The sequence below is a fragment of the Antennarius striatus genome, chromosome 7 (genome assembly GCF_040054535.1).
Source record: "Antennarius striatus isolate MH-2024 chromosome 7, ASM4005453v1, whole genome shotgun sequence".
Taxonomy (NCBI): Eukaryota; Metazoa; Chordata; class Actinopteri; order Lophiiformes; family Antennariidae; genus Antennarius; species Antennarius striatus.
Window position 1 is genome coordinate 24740852 of NC_090782.1, and position 8615 is coordinate 24749466.

Consider the following 8615-nt stretch of genomic DNA (forward strand, 5'->3'; position numbering starts at 1 on the left):
TCACAAAAAAGATTTCTTGACTGGAGGGTCAAAAGAAATTTTTTTTCTTCAGATTTTGGAGTAAAATATTAAAAAAATATCTTTTCAGAGTGGCACATCACAAAAAAAATTTCTTGACTGGCGGATAAAAAAAAATTTTTTTCTTCAGATTGTGGAGTAAAAAATCACAAACAAATTTTTACAGATTGGCACATCACAAAAAAGATTTCTTGACTGGAGTGTCAAAAAAATTTTTTTTCTTCAGATTGTGGAGTAAAAAAATTACAATTTGTTTTTTGTCAGAGTGGTGCATCCAAAAAAATTTTTGTTGACTGGCAGGTCGAAGAAAATTTTTTTTCTTCAGATTGTGGAGTAAAAATTACAAAAAAAATTTTTCAGAGTGGAACATAAAAAAAATAATTCTTGACTGGAGGGTCAAAAGAAATTTTTTTTCTTCAGATTTTGGAGTAAAATATTACAAAAATATCTTTTCAGAGTGGCATATCACAAAAAAATTTTCTTGACTGGCGGGTCGAAAAAAATTTTTTTTTCTTCAGATTTTGGAGTAAAATACTACAAAAATATCTTTTCAGAGTGGCACATCACAAAAAAAATTTCTTCACTGGCGGATAAAAAAAAAAAAAATTTCTTCAGATTGTGGAGTAAAAAATCACAAAAAAATTTTTACAGATTGGCACATCAAAAAAAAGATTTCTTGACTGGAGTGTCAAAAAAAATTTTTTTCTTCAGATTGTGGAGTAAAAATTACAAAAAAAATTTTTCAGAGTGGAACATAAAAAAAATAATTCTTGACTGGAGGGTCAAATAAAAAATTTTTTTCTTCAGATTTTGGAGTAAAATACTACAAAAATATATTTTTAGAGTGGCACATCACAAAAAATTTTTCTTGACTGGCGGATAAAAAAAATTTTTTTTCTTCAGATTGAGGAGTAAAAAATTACAAACAAATTTTAACAGAATGGCACATCACAAAAAAGATTTCTTGACTGGAGGGTCAAAACATTTTTTTTCTTCAGATTGTGGAGTAAAAAATTACAAAAATTTTTTTGTCAGAGTGGCGCATAAAAAAAATTTTTGTTGACTGGCAGGTCGAAGAAATTTTTCTTTCGTCAGATTGTGGAGTAAAAAATTTTAAAAAAATTTTTTCAGGGTGGCACATCAAAAAAAAATTTCTTGACTGGAGAGTTAAACAAAAAATTTTCTTCAGATTGTGGAGTAAAAAAATCAAAAAAAATTTTTCAGTGTGGAACATTAAAAATTTTTTTTATTGACTGGCGGGTCAAAAAAAGTTTTTTTTCTTCGGGTTGTGGAGTAAAAAATTACAAAAAAATTTTTTTAGGAGTGGCACATCAACAAAAATTTTCTTGACTGGCAGGTCAAAAAAAGTTTTTTTTCTTCGGGTTGTGGAGTAAAAAATTACGAACAAATTTTAACAGAATGGCACATCACAAAAAGATTTCTTCAGATTGTGGAGTAAAAAATTACAAAATTTTTTTTGTCAGAGTGGCGCATACAAAAAATTTTTGTTGACTGGCAGGTCGAAGAAATTTTTCTTTCGTCAGATTGTGGAGTAAAATATTACAAAAATATCTCTTCAGAGTGGCACATCACAAAAAAATTTTCTTGACTGGCGGGTCAAAAAAAGTTTTTTTTTTCAGATTGTGGAGTAAAAAATTACAAAAAATTTTTTTCAGAGTGGCACATCAAAAAATTTTTTTCTTGACTGGGGAGTTAAAAACTTTTTTTCTTCAGATTGTGGAGTAAAAAATTACAAAAATATTTTTTCAGAGTGGAACATTAAAAAAAAATTTCTTGAGTGGCGGGTCAAAAAAAGTTTTTTTTCTTCGGGTGGTGGAGTAAAAAAATTTAAAAAAAATTTTTGTCAGAGTGGCGCATAAAAAAAAATTTTGTTGACTGGCAGGTCGAAGAAAATTTTTTTTCTTCAGATTGTGGAGTAAAAATTACAAAAAAAATTTTTCAGAGTGGAACATAAAAAAAATAATTCTTGACTGGAGGGTCAAAAGAAATTTTTTTCTTCAGATTTTGGTGTAATATTATTACAAAAATATCTTTTCAGAGTGGCACATCACAAAAAACTTTTCTTGACTGGCGGGTCAAAAAAAATGTTTTTTCTTCGGATTGTGGTGTAAAAAATCACCAAAAAGTTTTTTCAGAGTGGCACAACAAAAACAACAATTCTTGACTGGAGGGTCAAAAATTCTTTTTTCTTCAGATTGTGGAGTAAAAAATTACAAAAATATTTTTTGAGAGTGGAACATTAAAAAAAATTTCTTGACTGGCGGTCAAAAAAAAGTTTTTTTTCTTCCGGTTGTGGAGTAAAAAATTACAAAATTTTTTTTCAGAGTGGAACATAAAAAAAATAATTCTTGACTGGAGGGTCAAAAAAATTTTTTTTTCTTCAGATTTTGGAGTAAAATATTACAAAAATATCTTTTCAGAGTGGCACATCACAAAAAAATTTTCTTGACTGGCGGGTCAAAAAAAATTTTTTTTGTTCGGATTGTGGTGTAAAAAATTACAAAAAAATTTTTTCAGAGTGGCACATCAAAAAAAAAATTTCTTGACTGGAGAGTTAAACAAAAATTTTTCTTCAGATTGTGGAGTAAAAAATCACAAAAAAATTTTTTCAGAGTGGAACATTAAAAAAAAATTTCTTGACTGGCGGGTCAAAAAAATTTTTTTTACTCAGATTGTGGAGTAAAAAAGTACAAACAAATTTTAACAGATGGCACATCACAAAAAAGATTTCTTGACTGGAGGGTCAAAAAAAATTTTTTTCTTCAGATTTTGGAGTAAAATATTACAAAAATTTTTTTTCAGAGTGGCATATCACAAAAAAATTTTCTTGACTGGCAGGTCAAAAAAAATTTTTTTTTCTTCAGATTTTGGAGTAAAATATTACAAAAATATCTTTTCAAAGTGGCACATCACAAAAAAAATTTCTTGACTGGCGGGTCAAAAAAAATTTTTTTTGTTCGGATTGTGGTGTAAAAAATTACAAAAAAATTTTTTCAGAGTGGCACATCAAAAAAAAAATTTCTTGACTGGAGAGTTAAACAAAAATTTTTCTTCAGATTGTGGAGTAAAAAAATCACAAAAAATTTTTTTCAGAGTGGAACATTAAAAAAAAATTTCTTGACTGGCGGGTCAAAAAAAATTTTTTTACTCAGATTCTGGAGTAAAAAAGTACAAACAAATTTTAACAGATGGCACATCACAAAAAAGATTTCTTGACTGGAGGGTCAAAAAAAATTTTTTTCTTCAGATTTTGGAGTAAAATATTACAAAAATTTTTTTTCAGAGTGGCATATCACAAAAAAATTTTCTTGACTGGCAGGTCAAAAAAAATTTTTTTTTCTTCAGATTTTGGAGTAAAATATTACAAAAATATCTTTTCAGAGTGGCACATCACAAAAAAAATTTCTTGACTGGCGGGTCAAAAAAAATTTTTTTTGTTCGGATTGTGGTGTAAAAAATTACAAAAAAATTTTTTCAGAGTGGCACATCAAAAAAAAAATTTCTTGACTGGAGAGTTAAACAAAAATTTTTCTTCAGATTGTGGAGTAAAAAAATCACAAAAAATTTTTTTCAGAGTGGAACATTAAAAAAAAATTTCTTGACTGGCGGGTCAAAAAAAATTTTTTTACTCAGATTGTGGAGTAAAAAAGTACAAACAAATTTTAACAGATGGCACATCACAAAAAAGATTTCTTGACTGGAGGGTCAAAAAAATTTTTTTTCTTCAGATTGTGGAGTAAAAAATTACAAAAATATTTTTTGAGAGTGGAACATTAAAAAAAATTTCTTGACTGGCAGGTCAAAAAAAAGTTTTTTTTCTTCCGGTTGTGGAGTAAAAAATTACAAAAATTTTTTTTCAGAGTGGCACATCAAAAACACTTTCTCGACTGGCGGGTCAAAAAAAATTTTTTTTACTCAGATTGTGGAGTAAAGAATTACAAAAAAAATTTTCAGAGTGGAACATTAAAAAGAAATTTCTTGACTGGCGGGGCAAACAAATATTTTCGGACCTGTGTGTCAAAAAATGTTTCTTTGTAGTCTGGTAGATCTAAAAAAATTTTTTTTGTTAAACGATGGGTCAAAATATTTTTTTTGTCTAGACCAGGGGTTCAAGACTTCACAACATGCTTTTTTATGTTACATGAGGGTTGAGAAAAAATTTTTGTAGACCAGCAGGTCAAAATAAAATTATTTTTTTTGACTGACAGGTCAAAAAATGTTTTTTTCTTGAAATTGTGGAGTAAAAAATTAAAAACATTTTTTGCAGTTTGGCATGTTAAAAAAGTTTGTTTTTGTTGACCAGTGGGTCAAACAAAATTTTTTTTGTACTTATGTGTCAAAGATGTTTGTTTTTTTGCAGACCGATGATGATGAAAGATATTTTTAGATTGGCGGTTCAAAAATTTGTTTTTCATTGACCGCCAGGTAGAAATACATTTTTTTTAAAATAAGGGTTCAATACTTCACAAAATACCTTTTTCCCGAGACCAGCGGGTCGAAAAGAAAAAATGTTTTAGACAAGTTCGTCAAAAAAAAAATATTTTTCTTGACCCAAATATATTTGGACTTGTGCGTCAAAACAACGTTTCTTTGTAGTGTGGCGGGTCTAAAAAAATTTTTTTTGTTGAACGATGGGTCAAAATATTTTTTCTTTTCTTGACTGGGTAAAACAAATATTTTTGGACGTGTGTCAAAAAAATGTTTCTTTGTAGTCCGGCAAGTCTAAAAGAAACATTTAAACCAGCAGATCAAAATTTTTTTTGGACTGTCAGGTCAAATAAAGTTGCTTTCTTCAGATTGTGGAGTAAAAAAAAAAGTTTTTTCTTGACCGGCAGGTCAAAAAATTGTTTTCTTGTTGACCGGTGTTCCAAAAATTTTTTTTTCTTTAGACTGGAGTAAAAAATTACAAAAAGTTAAATTTTCAGACTGGCACTTCAAATAAATTCCTTTGTTAACTGTCGGGTCAAAAAAATTTTTTGTACCTATGTGTCAACAAATCTTTCTTTTGTAGACCGGTAGGTCAAGAAAATATTTTTAGACTGGCAGTTCAAAAAATTTTCTTTTGTTGACCGGTGGGTATAAATAATTTTTTTTTTTTAGACCAAGGGTTTAAAACTTCACAAAATACTTTTTTCCCCCTAGACCAGCGGGTCAATTTTTTGTTTTTCTTTTTGTGGACTGGCGGGTCAAAAACAAGAAATTGATTTGCTGACCAGCAGGTCACAAATTTTTTTTTCTGCAGACCAGGTGTTGAAAACCTCACAAAATACATTTTTTTTCCTCCACCAGCGGGTCGAAAAAAAAGTTTTTTTTGTAGACCAGCAGATCCAAAAAAAATTTTTTGTTGACCGGCGGGTCAAAATAATTGTTTTTCTTCATACCAGGTCACAATATTCTTTTTTTAACTTTACCAGCGGGTTGGAAAAAACATTTTTTTTGGACATAAAAAATTTAGACAGAGATTTTTTGTTTGTCCACAACATTTTTTTCTGACCAACTAATTTCTTTTGGTCCACAAAAAAAATTTTTGGGATGGTTGTTCAGTGCAAAAAATTTTCTTTGCACACGCTTCTTCACCTCTTTTCCACACTCTCCATTGCTCTGGACTGTTGAGCCTAAGTACTTCAAATCCTCCACCTTCTTGATCTCTTCTCTCTGTAACCTCACTCTTCCACTTGGGTCCCTCTCATTCACACACATGTACTCTGTCTTACTGCGGCTAACCTTCATTCCTCTCCTTTCCGGGAGAAACCTCCACCTATGTAGCTTCTCCTCCACCTGAAAACAAAAAAATTTTTTGGACCAATTACAAGCAGTTTTGGTCTTTGGACCAAAAACATATTGTTTTAGACAGATTAACAGTCCAAAAAATCATTTTGTGGACCCAATGCCTGACCAAATAAAAAAATGCTCACACCGACCAAAGAAAATTTTTTTTAGACCAGCTGACTGACCAAAGGTGTATTTCTTCTATACGCTGTGGAGACAATGGCCAAAACACAAGCCACATGTAAAGAAGCCTGACTCGGATGAGTAGGCCATGGTCCTGATGAATTAAGGCATCACTGCGCTGAACAAATGTCAGAAGAAACTCCTGAAAAGCTGGAGGGACTGGGAAAACGTACGGATGCTGTGACCAGGAATCAGGACGCTGACACCAGTGACTAGAAGGGAGGGCAGACATACTGTACATGCGCATCATCTCAGACAGTCAATGCAAGCAATTCGATTGGCATCAGCACAATAAATTCGTCTGGAAATAACACATGCAATGGACTATTAAAGGTCCTTAACAAATCTTTAATAGACGTTTACCTGAATATAAGTTACGTTTCTGGAGGTGACGCGAAACCGACTGATGTCACAGTTGGGTTCAAATCTTCAAGAGTGGCCTTGAAGGACGGCGGAGGGATGCAGACCTTTAGTGACAGAATTAATTTGATAAACTGAGTAAATAAACACTGAAAGAATGTCAAGTGATGAGAAACAGGAAGGAGTTGAAACGGCTCGAAATAACAGGTGTTCATGAATAAAAGATCGATGTGAGGGAAACCTGGAGGAGGAGGAGGAAGAGGAGGAGGAGGTGCGTTCTCCTGGAACTCCTAGAACCAACAGAACCTGGTTCTGTTCCGGTTGTCAACACATGGAATCAGATCATGTGTCTGAAGCGTTTTGGCGTCACGCTAGCCTCGCCCTTACCGCCACACTGATTGGACCGTGATGTGATCTGATTCCCAACCAGGCCTTCTCCACGCTGACGTCTCCTTGTGGCCTTGGCGGATCCTCGTGTCTCGTCTCCGGATGCTTTTGATCCTCCTCCTCTTCCTCAGCTCTGTGGATGACCTCTGCATCAGTCAGGAGTGCTGCGCTGGGCGCTGCCCCTCGGTGATTGAATTGTTTGATGCCCCCCCCCCCAGGGCTCTCCAGCCCCCAAACTGATGGGAACAGCGTTCCTGCAATCCGACAGGCTCAGCATCTTAAAATATCTTCATGCAACAAAACCCACGGATCCCGGAAACGTGTTCCGGAGACGGGAGGAGAGCTCCTGTGAGCAGTTTGAGTCTGACGCTGACGCTACGGCCGCTGTAGCAACAGCAGCAGCGTTAGCTCAGGGGCTAATGGCTACATGCTAACACTGCATACTTTAAAAGTATATACAGCTATAGTAGTACTTTTAGTACTAGTAGTAGTATAAGTAGTACTAGTGGAACACTTGTACAGGATTAAAATAAACCCAGCTGCCAGACATGGCTGGACATGAATCGACCAATCAGAGCAGAGTAGTCTGAAGGTTTAAGATATAAGACTAGACCAAACAAGAGTAGACTAGACTAGGCAAGAGTATACTAGACTAGACTAGACTAGACAAGAGTAGACTAGACTAGACAAGAATAGACCAGACTAGACTAGACTAGAATAGACTAGACTAGACAAGAGTAGACAAGACTAGACTAGACAAGAGTAGACTACACTAGACTAGACTGGACAAGAGTAGACTAGACTAGACTAGACTAGACTAGACAAGACAAGAGTAGACTACCTAGACAAGAGTAGACTAGACTAGACAAGAGTAGACTAGACTAGACTAGACTAGACAAGAGTAGACTAGACTAAACTAGACTGGTCAAGAGTAGACTAGACTAGACTAGACAAGAGTAGACTAGACTAGACTAGACTAGACAAGAGTAGACTAGACTAGACTAGACTAGACAAGAGTAGACTAGACTAGACTAGACATACTTTATTGATCCCAAACTGGGAAATTTAAAATCAGCCAATCAGCATCAGCTGTGTGTATCTGATCTGGACCTGAAATTCCTGACTCATCGACAAAGAGGAAGCTCCTAAAGCAGCACCAGAACCTGAAAGTCTCGTCCAGAGCCTGTAGGTGGTGCCTGGTCCAGAACCTTTAGGTGGTATCTAGTCCAGAACGTGTAGGTGGTGTCTGGTCCAGAGCCTGTAGGAGGTGTCTGGTCCAGAACGTGTAGGTGGTGTCTGGTCCAGAACCAGTAGGTGGTGTCTGGTCCAGAGCCTGTAGGAGGTGCCTGTTTAGAACCTGTAGGTGGTGTCTGGTCCACAACCTATAGGAAGTGTTTGGTCCAGAACCCAGTTGGGTTTCAACCAGTTTAAAGCGGTTTTAACTCTTAATCTTGTGTGTTGAAGTCTGCAGTGCGGCCCTGAAGACAAACAGGCTTCCTTTCGTTTTTTTATCTGAACCGGTCTTCGGATCTGGCTGATCGGGTTTCTTTCAACTAAACAAACGACGCTGCGTTCACCTTTCTTTTTCCTTCCACTCATTTGAATTAAAAGGTCACTAGTGTGCTGAACCCTTTATGGACTTCTCTTCTGAGTCCATTTTTAATGAATTCAATTTAATAAAAAAGTTCCTCTTCTCCCATGAGGAGAAAACCTCTTATCCCCCCCACCATTGGAAATTATGGCTTTCATGGCCATGTGCTCTTTCAGTTCTTATCAGCATTAGCGCTTATGAATGCGTCATTAAAGCCACATTCTGCTCATATTTACAGGGTTTGTGTGGCTGGCGTCTCCGGAGGCTGAAATTAATTCGCAGTCGT